Source organism: Tympanuchus pallidicinctus, unplaced genomic scaffold (assembly GCF_026119805.1).
Source record: "Tympanuchus pallidicinctus isolate F22 unplaced genomic scaffold, pur_lepc_1.0 scaffold1, whole genome shotgun sequence".
Lineage (NCBI taxonomy): Eukaryota > Metazoa > Chordata > Aves > Galliformes > Phasianidae > Tympanuchus > Tympanuchus pallidicinctus.
This window is the reverse complement of record NW_026294618.1, coordinates 41,635,595-41,655,425: the sequence shown is the minus strand read 5'-3', so window position 1 is coordinate 41,655,425 and position 19,831 is coordinate 41,635,595.

Genomic DNA, 19,831 nt, shown 5'->3' with positions numbered 1-19,831 from the left:
TCTTAAACCTGAAGTTGAGCAATAGCACGTCAGCATCTCTGCTCTATAGATACCCCTCTGCATTTATAGCAGGAGTAACAGAGGCAAGGAACAAATGTGCTTACCCATAGCAGGGTAAATTTAATTTTGGAGGTCTGAATAGTGAGGGTTAATCAATTAATGGTGGTTTTCACTAAAGATTTCCGGCTTCCACAGCAAATGCAACATGAGAGCTGGAGTCAATGGATCGATGTCTGCAAATGTGACATTTCTGGCCTGGTGTGCGCTGCTCAGAAGAAAAATGTTGGTGTGTGTGTTCTACTTGCAGCACGTATCAGGCCTTCTGTGTGCAAAAAGGAAGGAGATGTTCCTCTTGAATGCCTCAAACTGTATTTTAGTTAGCATGCATTTTACATAGGCATCTGATAGTGCTAGCTAAAGCATTAACCTAGGCATTTGTGTGTAACCTAAGCAGTGCCCAAAAATATTGTCTGTAATTTTCATCTTAACATTACTGTAAAAATATAGCAGAAATAATCAGATGAAAGGCGAGAGAGCTTCATTTTGTAGTATCCATGTTGTCCTACCCTTTCAGTGTGTTAGATGGATGTTTATTTTCCAAGTTCCAAAATAAACGTCCCCCCAGAAATGGAAAGGGGTGGAATTCCCTGGATTTAGAAATGAGGTAAGATCACAGATCATGCAGACTCAGCCATAGATTGAGCAACACAAAATACCTTAATTCAGCAGAGGCACCTGAGCTCATAGGTGGAAATTCCACTTAGTTCTTAACACTATCATTTTCACGTTACTTTTCTTTCCCTGTGAAGAGCTGTACTTCACCTCTAACAGTTCCTCGGTATATTAAATATTAAATTACACTGCATTTCTGGAAGTTCTTTACAGAGAGAGTGGTGAGGTGCAGAAACAGGCTGCCCAGAGAGGTTGTGGATGCCCCGTCCCTGGAGGTGTTCAAGGCCAGGTTGGATGGGGCCCTGGGCTGCCTGGTCTAGCATTAAACGTGGAGGTTGGTGGCCCTGCATGTTGCAGGGGGGTTGGAGATTCATCCTCCTTGAGGTCCCTTCCAACCCTGGCCATTCTGTGATTCTGTGATTTCAGTGATGCTATCAAATATATTCTCCTGCAGGACTTCAAAAGCATCAAAAGACGAGCAAGAGCTAAAAAATTAGCAGTAACTACGAGTAACTACAGGCATACTAAATAACAGAGGAATTTATTCATTAGTTATATGCCGGTTAATGCAGTTCTTCAGGAGTTTGGATGAGATTGCTTAGCTGCTGAAAGCACTTATTTCTGTGCTGCTTAATGCTTTGAGGCTATCTTCTGGTGTGCACCATGAGCACGTCATTGGAGCAGCAAATGAAGCACTGCAATGTGGGCTGCTGTTTCCTTCCTGGGAAAGAAGTTGAGTAAAATGTTGGGGCATTTCACTATTCAGAATCTTTTAGAATGGTAACAGGAGCAGAAAATACATCATGAGATGATTATTGCAAATGAAACAGTGTTATTTCTCAACAGATTATGATGTTTTCTGAAAATGTTGTATTTCAGAGGAAGTTCTGCTGTAGTAAAACATGCTTTGAGCTGTACATATGTGCAAGTATCCATTTCAGTAATGTGGCAAAACTGTTAAGCACTCATGTTTATTGTTAATAATTAATGTTGTGCTGTTTTGCACTGACGTTGTTTTCCGATTTCAGTTTAAAGCTCCTCAGCATGAAAAGTGTCTTTTCATCATGAATATACAACTGACATAAAACTGTAAACCTATGACTGCTTACAATGACCCAAGCTATGGTTTACCTTTCATCTCACATTCCACAAGATAGGCATGGATATTAGGAAGGCTTCACCTTATTGCCAGAAAAGTGAAATAAACCTTTGTGATCACTGCCTGCAAATTGCAGAGCTTGGGAAGCCTCTGTCATTAATTGCAAGCACACTTCCAGGTATATTTTGAAATTAAAGGCAGACCTTTTCGTAATTAGAGATGCTCAGACCTCCTCAGCTTTGAGAAAGTACAGATCCCCACCTTATCTCTGCAATAGCACCCATCCCTCAAAGACTGAAAGCAAAAGAAGTCATTCTTGAAATTCCCCATGTTTGCAATGCAGTTATCCTCCAGCACTAGCTTGCACAGCATTGACTGCCAAGCACAAACTGGAAAACATCCTCCTCTCACAGATGCCAATCACTCGCACAACAACCCAGTCATTAAACAGTTTGCTGCCAAGGGCCAGCTGCCCATCCTTTCTGCTCATTGGAACCTTCCAAAGCCTTCAACTTGCCAGAGGAAGTAGATGGAGGAGGAAGGGTATCAGAAGTATAAAATTGCTTCTAGCTAATAAATTAGAAACCCTGTTGAGACCATTTCATTAAATGCTTCGAATGGTATTTGTTGTTTTTTATGCTGGTTTCCTTTGGTGAGAATTAGGCAGCCAGTCTTGCCAAGTGGTGCCAGTAGTGCTGGGTCAGACGAAGGATGATGTCACATGGAAAGGTATTCTGTAGCAGATGCTTTCTGTTCATAGATTTAACAGCAACATGTGTTGATTTCTGCTGTACGTATCTAATTAGGATTATTTCAAGGGAATAGCCATCAGAACATCAACAGTGGAGGGGTGTTACAGCCTGTCCAGTCCCTCAGAGCGGCTGTGTGCCTCGTATGGGTGCAAGACAGTTATTGCAGCAGGACCTCTCCAAAACATGGGGAGCAATCATAACCAAGTCTAGAAGTGGCACAACTCAGAGCATAGCAGGATAGGAACTGTGTATCTTTCTTGTCAGAGGCACAGACCTATGGAGCCTGTACTTGTAGAGCTGAAGGAGGAGCTGTCCTCCAAGCAGTCAGAGGCTGGCTTTGGGCTGTGTTGGCCGTAACTCATCCCAAGCTCCCACACTGACCATCACACTGGTGCTTAGCTGCAGTCACTGAACTATGGAGTTCTCTGTTGATTTGTTAGTTTGGGTGTGATAAGGGGTGTGATGGACTGAATCAATTAACTGTTCAGCTATTTAACCCTGCTCTGCAGGCCTACATGCAAAAGCATTAGTGAGCTGCCTGCAGGCCAAGGTGCCAGAGGGCAGCCTCCTTCAGCAGTGGAGGGCAGGTTTTGGTTGGGACACCTGGCTCTCTGTATGTGGCTGGAAAGACACAGCAGTCTCCTGCTGAGCCTCCACCACATTGCTAACCGAAGGGATTTAGGGGTCTCAGTCTCCTGTGATGTCAGGAAGCACTGGAGAGATGTGAGCAGGGAGACATTAGGTCCAATCAAGGGGTCCACACAGGAGACACGAGGGGATCTGTTCAAGCAGATCAACCATGTATGTATTGCCTGAGTCTTGTAGCTCCTGCCTTGGGTCTGCCTTTACCTGACGTGCCCCATCATGAAAAGTTTCATAACTCTTTAAATAAATAAATCCTTCATCCTTTCAACACTTTCAGCACTGCAGGCATCTGGTCAGATTCAAACAGCTGGTGATAAATCATCCTGGCAAAAAAAAACAAACATTTTCTGCTTTCTCTCATGTGTCCCCACATGCGATATTCTTCCATCTGACAACAGCCCTGAGGCAGAAGTTGGGTGGTAATCGTTTTTACTTGGCTGCTGCTTTAAAATTCAGAGGTCTCACAGGGCCATGGTCTCCCTGCCCCACAGGAGCATGGTGCCATTGTATGGGCAAAGCCTTGGGCAGGATCCTGGCAGCCTCTCAAATGCAGAGCTCCAGGGTGGCCTTGGAGGAGGATTCCTGGGAGGAAGGCTGGAAGGAGAGCTGCTTCCAGGGGGTATTTCATGCCCAGTGCTTAATACAGGTCTCATCTTCAGAGGGCACTGGGAGCTGTGTTGGAAGCATGAGGTTTTTTGGACTTCCTGCCCTTCCTTTGCAGAGGACTTGAATGTTGCCAAATTCCAGGGGCAACCTATCTCTTCCTTTAAGTATAAACATCCTCTGTGCTCAAAGCTTTTTTTTTTCTTCCTGAATTTATTAGTGCTCTCATCTCACTGTTTCTTCCACCAGTCAGAATAGCAACAGATGTCCTAATGGCAACAGAGAACCTAATCACTCACATGTTCAAGCCCTAGAAGGCTGTGCAAGATATCTTGGGGATCGTGTCATTCTTATCTCCAGCCAAATGTTGTTGGAATGCAATGCCAGCCTGGAAGCTGGCTTCCCAGAGAGCTGGAAGTGCAGTGGGGAGGCGAGTGAGCAGGCCTTCAGGAACAGTTCCTACCTCCATGCAGGGAGCCCCAACCTCCCCAGGCCTTGCTGAGCACTTCCCAAGGACAGGAAGGACTGCCAGCTCCTTTACATTAGCAGTACTGCAGTGCTGTACCACACAAGGACAGCGTCACAGACTGGCTGAGGCTGGTGGGACCTCTGGGCCCATCCCAACCCCTGCTCCTGCAGGGACACCCACAGCAGGGTGCCCAGGCCCACGTCCAGGCGGCTTCTGAAGATCTCAGGGAGGAGACCCCCCTGTTTCTGGGCAGCCTCTGCCAGTGCTCCATCACCCACACAGGGGCTAGCAGGGGGCAAGGCAAGTAGAGCCTGGCCGTGCTGCTGAACCAACGAGGCCCGCTGCTTAGTGCGGAGAAGTCCATCTTGTTGGACTGACAGACCAGAACAGGGCAGGACCTCCAGATACCAAGGGAGCTTCTTGGCCTGACTGGGAGTCTTTGCTGGGAAGAAGCAGTGAATTGATGGGTTTCTGAATGGCAGTTCTAGACTTAAATACTTAATGCCTGCCTGACTCCAGTTTCAGGTTCTTAAATACCGCTGTTGACTCTGAGCCTGTACCTAACAGCAGCCTCACCCTCCCCATTCTCCCATTCTGTTTTCTCTGCACAGTATTACACGCTGCAGGAATACTTTTCTCCTTACCTGCTCTGCACTCCACAAGGTGCTCTCCTCTTTTCTAATTCAAGCTGTGAGTGCTCATTTTTCATTCTTCACACTCCTTGCTGTTTTAACCTTGCCTGTTCCTTGAATTATCTGGAGCTTCAGCATGCAGGAGTTACTATGAAGCGTATGGCAAAAACATGCTGCAGGCTCACACGCACATAGAGACCTTTCCTTGGGGCTTTGGCTTAATTTTCTCTCTGCTTTGTTCCTGATTGCTCATTAGAAAGGCAGAAAGCCCTGGAGCCAATTTCCAAAGACTGGCCATACCCACTGGGTGACATATGGCTCCCACAGACGTGGCTCTCCAAAGGACTGTGCACTCAAATTGTATTTCTGGGATGCAGTGAGGATGTCAGGCAACGCTTCTGTTTTCAGTGAATGACTGGCTCTCACGCATTGGGTGTCTTTGGTGCCAGTGTTACACTTCCCATTCAGCCCTCTGGTTTTCATTCCTGCTCTCAATGCACCTTTACTGTCTTCTGCTAACTCTAGAGGTTGTCTTTTTGCAGAAGGAGTTTCTAAGCTGCCCTGGCTAGGATAAATCTTGCTCTTGTTCCTCAGAGCTGCCAACTGAAGCACTTTGCAGGACTCTCCTCCTAGGCTGGCAGGCTCCCACTCCAGCAGTGCTTTTGCCACTGCAGCAGCTCATCACAGCCATTGTTGTGGATGCGCACACGGAGATGTGTGGAGATAATTAGGTTTTCCCCTATAAAAGTCCTCCAGTTCTCATTATTTCATCCTTTGTGGTGGCACAGAGAATATGTTTGCCTCTGGTTTTATGTTTCCTTGTTCTGATTTCAGGTAAGCAAATCCACACAGATCTAACTGAGATGAAGTCTGGGACTAAAAGTGAACCACCATTTTCAGTACTGGAAACTAAGAAGCATCAGCAAAAGACAGTCCTCTCCCAAGACTTAAGAACCAGTGCCTGTCTTCCTCTTCAGGCAATGAACTTCCAGAATGGACCCAAAAAAACAAATGCTAATGGGCCTGATGGAGAGTCTGTGCCCTGGTGAGAAGGTCTATCAAGAAATTTCCTGAACTCTTTGTTTACTGAACGAGACAGAACTAAGCTTCAGATGCCAGCTCTCATCTCTGGGAATGCCTTTAAACACCCACACACCTTTTGCTCTAATTGTACTTTGTGGTAGGATCATCTGACAGTTGATACCTAACTAACCTGATTTCACAGAATCACAGAATCACAGAATTGTAGGGGTTGGAAGGGACTTCCAGAGATCATCGAGTCCAACCCCCATTATTCCTCCCATTATTTTTTTCTCAAACATAGCTGACTGCACTAGAGACACTGACACTGATGCCAAGGCAGTCTTGGTCCATGCTTTGTTTCTTTCCCTGTTAGTCTGCAAAAATTGGTTTTCAGGTTTCTGGGCAAATTCAGAAGTAATGGGTTAAGTTTCTTCATTGTGCTATTTTTCTTCCTCGCTGAAATGTACGTTCTAAATTTAATTTTGAGTTGAAGAAAATGTGTCATTCATCCAGGAAAAAAAGGTTAAGCACATCTATCCCCAAAGGGAGGCAGTTTGAAAATGAAACGACTTTGCCAACATTTTCTGAGAATCCTTTCCAACAATTCACTGAGTTTGTCATGAACCCATCACTTGGTGATCGTCCTATTTGCTTCTATTGTCCTCCACATTGTTCATGCACTGAACAATCCCACATTGACAGAACGATTCCAAGTTTTTTCTGAAGCATGTGTGAGAGGTTTGGGGTGTGCTTCCTCCTTTACTTTGGTAAAGCTTCCCCAACGAGCAGGTCTGCTTCTGTTCCTCCGAGCTTTCCTATCACGCTGCTGCTAAAATCACACAGAAGTCTCCAACAGAAACTGTGGTGCACAGTGTCATTAATCAGTGCTGCTCATGATATTCATGCCGGTATCTCAGAGCAGCACTTGGAGGAACGTTTCTCAGCCTTCATTCACAATCAGTGACCTCCTGCTTATTATTTTTGCTGCAGTGACAGTTTTGCTGGATCAAGAGATGCATCCCCATGCGTCCTCTTCTGAATTTCCAGCACTTTAATTTCAATCTTCCTAAATTTGTATTTGGTTGCAAATTTCTGCCCCATTTTAACTCTCCTCTTGACACTTCTCATGACACAGCATTTCCCGTTAACCCTAATGGAAGCCATGCGCATTCTGGGCTGTTTAAAGAGACCTGGGCAAAGCTGTCAGAGTTCCTGGCAGATCTCCTTCAAGCCAACACAGGTTTCACCATTTTTAGCTCATTCCTGCTTGCTCACTGTGGTGCTACACCAAATCTCATGGACACTGCTGAAAATGGAAATGGAAATGGAAAATATCTCGTAGTTTGCCAGCAGCAGAAAAAATATTAACAGCTCTGTTGACAATGACTTTTGCAGATTTGTCCCATCTTAGTGTTACTGTCACGAAAAGTAAAGCATTAGCCATTGTATTCTGTCAAAAGCAAAAATTCCCATTTTCTTAGCAGTCTGCTAAAACCTGAAGAAGGAAAAATTGTCCTTCATAATTCCCAATGAGATTCCATTAGACTGAAAGGAAAAAGCGACGTTGTATTTTGCGTGCCTCAGAAATGATGTCTTAAAGGCTGCGATGCCGGCTGCGGGAATACTTTTCCAGAGCAGTGCAGTTACTCTCAGACAACTCATACATTACCTGCCTCCAACTCTTCCATTCACATAATGCAGGAGTGGGTTCTGTGGAAGATGCACGATGACTTTCATGTCACATCAAAATTAATCAAAATGCCACAGTCTAAGAAAATACTTTTTTTTTCCCCCTCAAAATCTTTACACCTAATAAATTCTCTAGGGAAATGTGTGGGTTATAATAAACAGACAATTCTTAAGCATCTAAATAAGCTGTGTGATACTGTTTCAGCACACAGTTCTGTAGCCTGGAGTATCGCAGCAAACAGAGTGGGATGAACCCGTGACAGCTGACGATGAAAAACCCTGCACCCATATAAATTCTCCTAACTTCATCAAACTCGAGCAAGCCGCAGTGATTTACACTTCTCCAGAGTGTTTTCAGTGCAGTTTCTTTCAGAAATAGAAGGGCAAAAGTGGGAAGGAAAAAAAAAAAAGGTGGAATTACAGATAAACAAACCGGATGACAGCAGCTGCCTGCAGCCTGCCAGGGACAGAAACAAAACAGCCAGCTAATTATAAGCAATTCTGTCTAAAACTCATATTCTCCTTTTATTTTTATTTTGTTGGTTTTTTTTTTCTTTTTTATTTCTTCCCTGATTTCATTCCATTTTAGTGTGGTTTCAAGGAAACAAGATCTTTTTCTTGAAGACTTCATCTGCTCCCGTTTGCCACAGCCCAGAAGCCAATAATCCTCTCCACGATATCAGGCATGCTTGCCTGATACCATGCCAAGGACAGCACATGAGATTCTCGGGCATGTGGAATAGGAACAACAGATGAGAAACCGCAACAGATGTAAGGTAACTGCTGAAGACAAAGATTTACATTGTACCCTTCCACAAGAAAATGAAGGGAGGATGGAAAACAACTCGGCAGCGCTGCCTGCACCCTGGGGATGCTTTCTAAAATCCCTCACCCATCGTGAACAGCAGTGGACTGATACAACCAGAGCTGGTCTTCACCAGGGAAGTGAGCAGGGTGAGCAGATGCCATGAAAGCACGGTGCTAAGCACAGCCCAGCACTTAGTGTAACCAGCTCCTGGTTAGCCCTAGGTGGCTTTTAGGGCTAAGTGAAAGCATGGCTTTACTCCAAATCACAGTGTCATCTATTTTCTCTTGCTGCTTGATACGATGCTCAGTATTTTTTCGAACAGTTGTATTTCATTTGATCATTTTTAAAGGAGGCATAGAGCCGTGAGGTGAGCTGGGTAGGAGTGACAAAGAAGGGTTGGGACATTTTGACAGCCACTAGGCCTATCCAGTCTCATGTTTAGTGTGGGATTTTTTGGCCAAAGGAGTCCCATGTTTATTAAAGATGCTGATGCTGTTAATAGCATTGTAATACATCAAGCAGTGAAAGGAGAACAGCACAGATCCCTCCATTCAGTACCTCTCATGATTTCACATACTTCTGCAAGGCCCCTCTGCTCAGATGTTTTGCCTTCAGTCTGCTTTGTTCTCTCTCTCATTCCTCATACAGAAGCAGTTCTGTGTGTCAATCACTCTTGTTGCCCTGTTCTGAAGCTTTTGCAGCCAACCTACACCTCTAGAGAAAGAAAGATCAAAACTGCAGGCGGTATTCCAGGGGTGAGCAAGTCATGGCCTTGTATGTTGGCATGATGGGGTCCAGTTTTCTCTCTCTTACTTTGTTGACAATTGTTAATAATTGGTCTGCTTCTTAAACTGTGTACTGATAGCAAGCATGAATAAGTCTCATCAAGCTATCTATCATAACCCACAGCTTTTGCTGCTGAGAGAAGCAATCAACCCATTTTTTATATGTGAAATTAGAATTGTTTTTTCCCCTAACCTTCATATTTATCTACATCAAATTTCATCTGCTGTTTTATTGCCCACTCAATCTAGTAAGCTCGTTCTCCAGCTCTGCATCATCATCTTTACTATCCAGAATAAATGACAGCTAATATTGTGTCAGCAGCAAACCTCACAGGACAGATTTTCCTGCAGGATTCCTCTTACAATCTCTCTTCACCACAAAGGACCATTTTCTCCCACCCTCTGATTCCTTTCTTTTCATAAATTATTTACCCATGCAAGAACCTTCCCTTTTGCTACATGGCTGCTTTGCTTCCTTTAAAAGCCTTGGTGACGGACCTTGCTGAAAGCCTTTTGGAAACTTTTATCTCATTTAATTGCACTTGACATTTTCAAAGAACCAAAGGTCTAAGAAGGTGATATTCACCTATAAAAACTATGACAGTTACTGCTAGCAAAAGGGACTGCAGGCACTCCTACCAAGGAAACTTCCCCAGAGGAATGACAATGTAGGGAATCCAGCATCAACACAATGAATATTTTTCACGTGACACATAACCCCACACCCAGATCTGGAGGAAACTGCCAAAGCCAAGAAGGCAGCAGCATTCAGAAGGTTGGGCAACCAGGTAGAAAGCTCTCCTGGCTTGCTTTCCATTGGTACAAGAAGGGATTTTGAAATACATCAGGACTCAGATACTTGCCTCAATGTAGAAGATGAAGATCAAAACTAACGAAGCTTGGTAGATGATCCCCTTATTTTCTGAATACTTTATTTGAACCTGACCTGACTAAAGGGGGCATAAAGCTTATGGGTACCACACGAGGATAATGAGCCCTTTATCAGACTGTGGGACACCAAAATGCCCAGAGCCAATGGGCTCCAGCACTACTCACAGACCTCAGCATTTCTGAAGCTTCCTCAGAATCACACTGCTCATTTTCTTTGGTCCAGAAAATAAACGGACAGAATCATTCTTTTTTTCCAGTGCCAGAAAGGATACTTCCAAGGAATTGAAGTGATTAATATTCAGAATGGAATTCTTTTACAAAAAGCACTGGAGAAATTGCTGGACTTGTAAGATCAGCATTTCATTGCTTGGACTGCACATTAGAATAAGGACTAAGACTAAATTGTTTGTGAAGCTTTTCAACAACTTATTGATCTTCATTTTAAATGCTGACATGAGCTATAAACTGAAATCTCAAAAATCTTAATTTAAATGACAAAGCATCCTATTTATAAGCCTTGTAATATCTGGCAGCACTCAAACCCCTGTCTGTTGTTTGGGTCTGTTTTGTTGGTTTTTTTTTGTCTTTTTTTTTTTTTTCTTGTGTTGGTTTTTCCCTCTTCCCTTCTTTCCCCAGCAATTTGCAGCAGGATGAGATTCTCACACACTTCAAGCTGAATCTTGTGCTATTTAGCATACTGCAGACTTTCAGCCAGTGCTAAAGCATTTCTTGATTATAAGCACGAGAACTGATCAGCAGATTGGGAAATACATCGGTGCTCTGCAGACATAACACTTTTGGGGTTTTTTTCTTTGTTGTTCCTTCATTCCACAGACCATATGGTAAAAAGTAATATGTTCAATGATGTATGTTAAATGATGTTTCCTCTTTTTTTTTTCTTCTGCATAATGTTTTGTGTCCAGTGCAAATAATAACCGAATGCAAAATATTAACTCTGTAGTTTCCACCATGCTTCTCTAAAGAATCTGGTCATGGTTTCCAGACACACACCTCTGGGGTTGAGCCATGCTTGCACACACCAGAGCTACAATGACTTCATAACTCTTGCATAGTAGAATTACCCTTGCACTGTGATTGCCATGCTCAGATGGCTGTGATTTAACTAGTTGTAATTTAGCTTGGTGTGCATCTGCCCACACGTTTACATCTGAGAGTTATCTACTCCTTCCCACAGAATCAGAGGGGAAAAAATATCTTATGATGTTACTTATTTACCCCACTTTCATTTCTATACGCAGCTCACCACGGTGGTACCTGAGCAGTTATCTACGTTCAGACAGACATAATTTTCTTTGTGTGCAGCTAATGCAAAAGCAGTAAAATTTTCAGTAGCAATTGTTCCTTATTTGTGTGCAGTGATGCATGTGTGTAAGAGCCTATTGGCATTACGGCAGGCAGTCTACAACCATAAGTAGAATGACCTTCCCAAATTTCTGGTCTTCTAGAGAACATTTCAACTGTCATTTCCTTAAATGCTTCTGAACAGCTTCATTCCTGAGAGCAATCCCAGCGTGGGATTTTATCCTATCAGTCTGAACTTAGCTTTCTCTGTGTTACTCTTCTGGTTGAATGTATTTGGCCACAACACATGCTGCAAATGGTAAAGGTAATGGCAGAAAGGACAGAAGAAAAAAGTGTTCTCGGATGCTATAAATAAGTGCAGGCAAAAAATCTGTCCGAAAACAGATTGTGAAAGGAGTAATTGCGATACCTTTCCAAAGTCATTAAGCAAGTAGGAAAGTTAACTCAATTGAAAGACAATATCCTTATTAAGGAAGAAGATAAAGGAATATGTTAAAGTAGATGACACTTTCCAGAAAGAAGGAGTTATTTCTGACGTCTCCAAATTGAATTCAGATTGTTACTCATTTACTTATCTGTGCTTGTGTATGTGTGCCCTGTATGTGTACTAGGAATGCCACCCTCCTTTCCTTTATTGATTTTATCTCCCTTGGTGCTCGTCTGCCAATATATTTGTATAGCAGCACACAGGAAAGGCACCTCGTGTACATGCAGTCCAGTGAGAACACCATTATGCATCCTGCCTAGGGAAATGAGCCCTCCAAGCCCTGAAGTATTGATGCTTGCAAATCATATGCTGTTGTGTTTGCACCCTCCTGCTGATTTCCTTGTCACAGTAACATGCTTTCACATCACAACGGAACTGCGCAGTATCTCTTTGCTGGCTGTTGCACTTGGTTGGTCTGGTCTTGAGCCTGGGTGAATTCATGTTTCGGAGGGCTGCTCACCGCTACCACTTCAGGCTTGCCAGCCTGGCTTGCCAGAGGCTCCTTAGCAATACCAGGGGAACTGAATTCTGCAGGTGGTGTCTGAGCAGCCGTCACATCACGAAGGCCTAGGGAGATAATCCCAGATCCAACCATGCCAGGCCCTGCCCAGCTTCTGAGAGGGAGCGAGGGCGCCTGCCCCGTCCTGGCTGACAAGGCTACAGGGCCTCACAGACCAGCAAGATGCAGTCAGTACTACAGCTGGGAAATGCTTCTTTGCCCCACGTGAGGATTTTCCACAGCTGGACTCACCCTATCTCTTTCCTCATATGGAGATATTCCCAAACTCCTCCAAACTCGGTGGCAGGTTTTCAAAGGGCCACTGATTAAATCCAGTGAGCTACGTATGCAAAAGCAAAGGCAGGTGGGAACCCAGAAAGAGGCAGATTGACTTGAAATAAGCTGCATTCTCTTTCCTGCTCTGGTTGTTGGTCTTTTTTTTAGAGCTATTTTCCCCAAACATAAATGTTGCACTTTGAAGAAAAAGGCCTCTGTCAAATTCAGTTACCTTTGGTTCCAGCACCAGTTGACTTTTCTCTGTCTCTCTTAATATTGACAAAATATTCAGTTTTTAAAAACTTACTGTCCTCTTCGTTTCACCACAGCTTATGTTCAAGATATTTCTGATTGTTTCTTTTAACTAACCTTTCCCTTGAATCAAATATCCTTAATACAGAGTGTACAAATGATACATCTTGTTTGTCTGGATGTTCATCATAATGGATGAATTGCATTTTGGTCTTCACTTCAAATTTCATCGATTTTAGAAAAGCCACATACGTTGAAGGCAATGTGTCTGACAGTAGATACCCACCTACTTCTACTCCTCTCCATTTTCCATCATTGTAAATAGGTTGCTTCACATTATGCAAATGATACTAACCTCATTTTCCAGTGCTTCTTTCTTTCCATGTAAATGGAAATGCATGCGTTGATTAGTAGATTAAAGTAATCTGCTTACTGACACCTGAACAGTTGGATACCTGAGCCAACACCATTAACTATCTTCACTAACATGAAGCCCATCAGTGCCAAGGACAGGTTGTAGTCAACATTTTCTGTATGCCTTGTGCTAGGAAAATAGAAAAGAATAGTTAAATTCAGGATTTACTTATTTAAATTCAGCGTGAAAGCATTTTTCTTTGCTCGTTGCCACTTTCATTAAGTCAATCCTAAGCTTTCAACAATGATGTGAATGCCATTATGCAAATAAGCAATGACTTTTCAGGCTCACAGAAATGATGACACCTATACAGAGACTTCTGAGGCTATTTAACAGTGGCAGTCTCTGAATTTCATAAATGCCGATTTGTAAGTGTTGCATTTAGTAATGATGATTATTTTTCTGCGAGGCTGGCCACTTTTAAAGCCATATCTTGAAGCTGAGAACTAATGAATCGTTTAATATTCCAAAATAATTCACCTCTGCACATCAGAATGCTGTAAGAAGTTTCCTATCTGATGACGCCTGTAGCTGGCACGGTTTGTTCTGCATTTATTATGGTTCTTGAGATAATATTCGTATTTAATGACTGTGCGCCGATAAGCTGAAACTGGATGAATAGAATGTCTTCCATCTCGTTCTGCTTAAGTTGACATGAACTTTCATTTATGTCATCACTACTTGCAGCTGTTCAGATACACTCTAAAAACGCTGAAAGGAATACTCCATCAATCCACAACCAAATGAATGACCATAAGAATGAGTCTGTTGTCTTACGGTTTCTAGATTGCTTTAATAAAAGCATTTGTATTCCAGGAAGGAGGCAAGAATATAATTAATCATTGACACAACTGAATAGGCACATTGTCTAAGTGATTCATTAGGAAGCGATTTCAAGAATATTTATTTTGATGATATACATTTTATAATTCATTAGCAACATAATAAAGTGAACATTCAAAAGAATCCATTTCCTATTTTTATACCTTTGAATTAAATATAACTGCATTCTTGCTATCTGCGGCTCTTCACAAAGCTTAGTGCCTGAAGCCAAATGCAAGAGAAGTGATTGTGGCAAATACAGTTATATCAGGAACCTAAATTTACAAGAGTGAAGTCCTTCTGGTATTGACTTTCAAATTTGGCTTGAAAAGGAGGCTTTTCTGACAAATATTTGAATGGTAATTTTTATACTTTGTGAGGCTTTACAGCAAGTCTGCCCACTAGGGCTTACCTTGGTTCTGTTTTCTTCTGTGGCATGATGACACCTGTTATCCATAGTTTGTAAACACTTGTTTGTAGAAACATCTTCCTAACACAGAGAATGAATGCTACAGTGGTTGATACTAGTTAGTTGTAGTGCATGGGTGGCAGTTAAATAGGTGTAGCTTTGTGTCAGTCCAAACTTGTTTTAACAACAACAAGGACATCCCAGCAGGTCAGAATTCTTGCATTAGTTGTCACACATGTCATCTGGATCCCTCTAAAAATTGCAGTGTATTTAAAAATCTTTATCTATCATCAGTAGCAGTGTTTGTGAAAATGGCTTGATAGAGAGCCGGAAAGTGGTGAAAAAGCAAACTGAACAGTGAGAGTATACAGAGTTAAAAATAAGGAGTGTGAATCTAAGAACTATTGGAAAAAACAAACAAACTAAGATATTTGATGTGAAAACATAGGCTAGAAATTACAGGTTTTCCTTCGTTTTTCTGACAACACCTAGTAGGAGGTTGATGACAACTCAGAACTTCAGCAAGAGAGAATATCAAATACTGATATCAGAATTCATCTCCTTGCCTGAAATCTTTAAACATTAATGATGGAAAGCATCTGCTTTCTTTGCCTAACAATAATATAACCTTTAAATGTTTTACAGTTGATGTCTTTCCTAGTTGTATAATGTTTTGAAGAGCATTTAGATTCACAGACCTTATTTTTAACTTTATATTCTCACTCCTGAGCAGACATCTTACTTTAGAGATTGACTGACCTGCAGCTCTGCACCTTGTCCACAGAGCCTCGTCTCAACCACATCCTCCCCTGTGCATACCACCCTTGTGGGGAGAACACCCATTTAAGAAGCTGCGAATAATCCAAATCAAGATCTCCTTTTGCTATACAGGCAGTTGCCGTGCTACATTTGCTGGTGTTTGAATATCTGGAAATACTACGCATCACAAAGTGCATCTGAATGAGGCAGAGAAAAGTGCTTCGTAATGGAGTGTTTATGGCACATGGTGCAGTTTTAGCTCTAACTTCCAGAACTGTTTCTCTATTTGGCATTAAAATGCATTTAGCTGCAATGTGGAAAAAGAATAAGACTGAAAATGCATCTCTTTCCAAGCTCTCCCATGTGAATGCTCTAAGCACTGGGATTTCAGCCCACATGGTTTTGGTACCCTTGTTCTTGGTCCAAAGAAATCTTGGACCCTCTCTGGTTACTACATTTGAGGACAAATGATATTCCTGCAGTGCTCAAACCTTAGAGGATGAGTGAAGCAGGCTCTGGCCTGTCCTTGTTTCCGCAACAGCTGAGCAAACGAAACCAAAAGCCAAGAAAGAACTCACCGAACACTCACAGCAGTCACAAACTGGACTCCCATATTGTTACAGCTAAATCTCACGATAGGTGCTTCTTCTACCTCTTTTAGATGCTGCTGTCTGAAAAGAGCTCAGGGTGGGAAGAACCAGTTCCCAGAAGTCCCCTTCTCTACAGTCATCCACTTTGAGAGTATGAAGTCTTTAGGTGAGGGAACTGTATTCCTCGCACTCTTGGTTATGAAAACCTGGGTTCAGAAGAGGCCCTCCACCTTGACTGCAGCTGATGATACTCACTTCTAATTCTATTATCTCCAAGCCTTTAAGAGACAAAAGACAAAAACCTGAATGTGCTGTTTAGCACGTTATTTTGCTGATGCATAAAAGGAAAAAAAAAAAAAAAAAAAAGCTTTTTGCCTAAATTACAGCTATTTTACCTGTACCTGTTGTTAATTGAATGTTGTTAATTGAATGCCATTTTGAAAAATGTTTCCAACTCGAATTTTGCTCTGTTCTGCAAGCTGAATACATGAACTACAGGATTACATTGTGTTATGACATGACTTGGTTGACATCTTGCTTGTAAAAGGCAGTAATAAAACTGGTTTAGTACCCAAATGCAATGCTGTTTCTTCTTACTTCAGCTGTACCAGTGAACAAAGGAAGGAGGGGCTCTGTAGGACAATCCAGCTATATGGAAGTCTGCTAAAACCTTTTTCAAAGTACATTAAGAATTTAAATCTCATTCTGAAATGACTAGGAGCTCCTGCATATTGCCCTCTTGTGACTACCTGGAAAGTACAATATTACATCCATGGAGAAAAAGTACATCACTTCTTAAAGAGATAATTCATCTTGTCACATACTACCATATCCCCCTGCTCCATAAGTTATTTTTATTGACCAAGGACAATGCAGTGAAAGAAAAAATGCAGTAGAGATTTATTAAGCATTTTTTAAAATCTCCCCCATAAACACAGTTATTGATAACTTCAGCACAACGTAAGGAACACCACTGCTTCACTCCGGAGATAGCGGAGAAGACAGCTGTCTGACGTTGTAAGTCAGTCCCTCCTCAAGCAGGTGCTGAGGAAATAGATGGATCTGCTTTCTGGGCAGCACAATACATTGAGCTCTCTCCTCCCTCGGCCTGGATTCATTCAGCCACACAGCCAGGGCAGGCGGGTGCCAGCACTGGGCACTCCTGGGTCCCTGCTCCGTGACCTGAAGGCGTTGTGCTACCTCCTGAGGCAGTGGCAGCTCCGAGTGGCATTTGAGGACAGGGCTGCTGACAGCCTGCAGCAAAGCAATCTGCCTGTTTTATGGAGGTGTCAGACTTCTCGTAGGATGGATCACAGCCAGAGACAGGTGCATCTAAGATACCTCATCAATCTAACTGTGTGTAAGAGAGCTGTTTACACCCAGCTGGAGCTGTACAGCTCCATGGCTGGATGTTGGGCCCAGCCCAAGGGTGCCAGACCAGGTGCTCCGTTACTGTTCCACCTGCAGGAGCAGTCCCACACTTTTGACTGCTCCTTCGTTGGCTCCTCAGTGGGACTGTCCCAGCGGAGTGCTGGCCATAGCCAGGTCTCTCCCCAGCAGCCCTTTAGTTCTGACGCTGCATTGCTGAGCCTTGCCATCGGCTCTCTGTAAGCTCACCCTTACGTGTGACCTTTACATCTTGTCATGCTGCTGCAAAGAATGATACCAGTTATAATTTGGTTCTGCAATTATTAGGTTACGTGACCTTTTAAAAACAGTCCTTCTATACAAATACCACAGGTCACTTTACAAACATCAGGGAACAGTCTGATCGCCCCAGTAGCTGATGTGAAGGATGCCAGCAGCACTTGGCTTACTTCAGTGCACAGAGGCTCAGCCATTTTGTGCCTGTCTCACTCTGGTCTCTCACCCAGGCCTGTCTTCCAAAGATGAAAGCCAATCTCCAAGCACCCGCAACATGGTAGGTTGACAATTAAGGCTGACAAAATTGCATTTGACTTTAAAATCTTTACCCAAGTTGTTCTCTTGGCTGAGCCTTTCCTAAGGCTTATAACAAAGCATATCATAGAATCACAGAACCATTAAGGTTGGAAAATATCACTAAGATCACTTAGTCCAACCAGCAGCCCACCCCCACCATGCCCACCATTAACCACATCCCTCAGTGCCGCATCCACACGTTACTTGAACACCTCCAGGGACAGTGACTCCACCACCCACCTGGACAGCTTGTGCCACTGCCTCACCACTCCTTCTGAGAAGAAACATCTCGTAATACACCACCTGAACCTCCCCTGGCACATCTTAAGGCAGTTAACTCCCATCCTGTTGCTGTTACCTGCAAAAAGAGGCCAACCCCCACCTCACCACAACACCTTTTCAGGTAGTTGTTGAGAGCAATAAGGTCTCCCCTCAGCCTGCTCCAGACTGAACAATCCCAGTTCCCTCAGTTCAAACTCTGACTGCTCCGTCGGTGCGTCATGTCTTAGTTGTCTCCATTTTGCCTTTATGTGCCATGTTTCAAATGTGTACATCAGTAAAGTGCAGCACTAAATACATTCAGATTCAGATTCAGGTCATTGGTAGTCTCAGTCTCACAATGCTAGAGAATATTTGATGCAGAGTTTATTGAATTAAAAGAAGTGTTATAGCAGAACTGTTCCTTGGTAACCTATATGACATGGAGAATGACGATGACTGTAGTTTGCAACAGAAAGTATCCTGAAAGTATCCTGAAGATACGCTATCAAAATATACTGACTTCCTCACTTCTTTTATGATGAAAATTAGGGGAAACCCATCTTGAATGATCCAATACTGATTTGTTAGAATAATGTAACGTTGACAGAAAAATAGATCCAACATAAAATTTCAGCAACCCTTCTTTTATTTGATATTTTTTCCATCCCATTTGCTATTGTCCCAATGAGATGTAAACATAATGGCCAAATTTATGCCTAAGGCAATTTGGGATGAATGTGAATAAGAAGTGGTTGTGTGCTTTCACTCCTCCCCAAATACAAAGAGCAAAAAGAGGAAAAAAACCATGAATCAACCCTGCCTCAAGTTTGCCAGTGAAGTAATCTCATAGCATCCTAGAATATCACAAGTTGGTAGGGACCCACAAGGATCATCAAGTCCAGCCCCTGGCTCCACAAAGGACCACCCAAAATTCAAGCTCTATATCTGAGACTGTTGTTGTTCAGATGCTTCTTGAAATCTGGCAGCTTGGGGCTATGAGCACTTCCCTGGGGAGCCCACTCCAGCGCCCGACTTCCCTCCAGTGAAGAACCTCTCCCTGATATCCATCCTGATTTTCCCAAATCTCTCAGATGAGACTGCTGAAGTCAGACAAAGTTGACAAAGTTGTAAAACAGCATATGTAGAATGTGTCTGAAAGGTAATTACTTGGAGTGACGCTGTAAAACTCTCTAAATGCCTAATTAACTGCAAGGATCTTAACATGTACTTGATAAGATTGATAAAAAAGACTTTTCTCTTTCAAAAATAATAGATATAAAAACAAGTACTGCAATCAGGTAATGAAGTTTTGAATATAAGTAACCTGGAATAGTGCTGGGTTAAAGTGTTCTGGCTGTTTGTTTTCTCAAGTTTTAGGAGAATTAACTGCTCCCAAATTCCATGTGCCTTCTCTGAAAAACACAGAGCCCAGACTCCCAAATGAAGAACCCCCCTCTAAGACAGTGAGGTCACTGGGATGATTGCAAGGACCTTGAGCCTTCTGTGAGAGCACAGCAGGCTGCTCAGAGCCTGTACTCCTGTGGTCCCTGTCCACATCTTGCGCTGTGCAGTGAGCATGTCCACCTGGGGTGGGAGATCAAGCAGTGGCCACCGTCCGGCGTGTGAAGTTCCCCAATTTCTTGTTTATAAGACACATATTGCTCATGTTCTGGTTATTGAGATATTGCTTCTGCCATACCAGGAGCTGCACATGAAAACCCACTGTGAT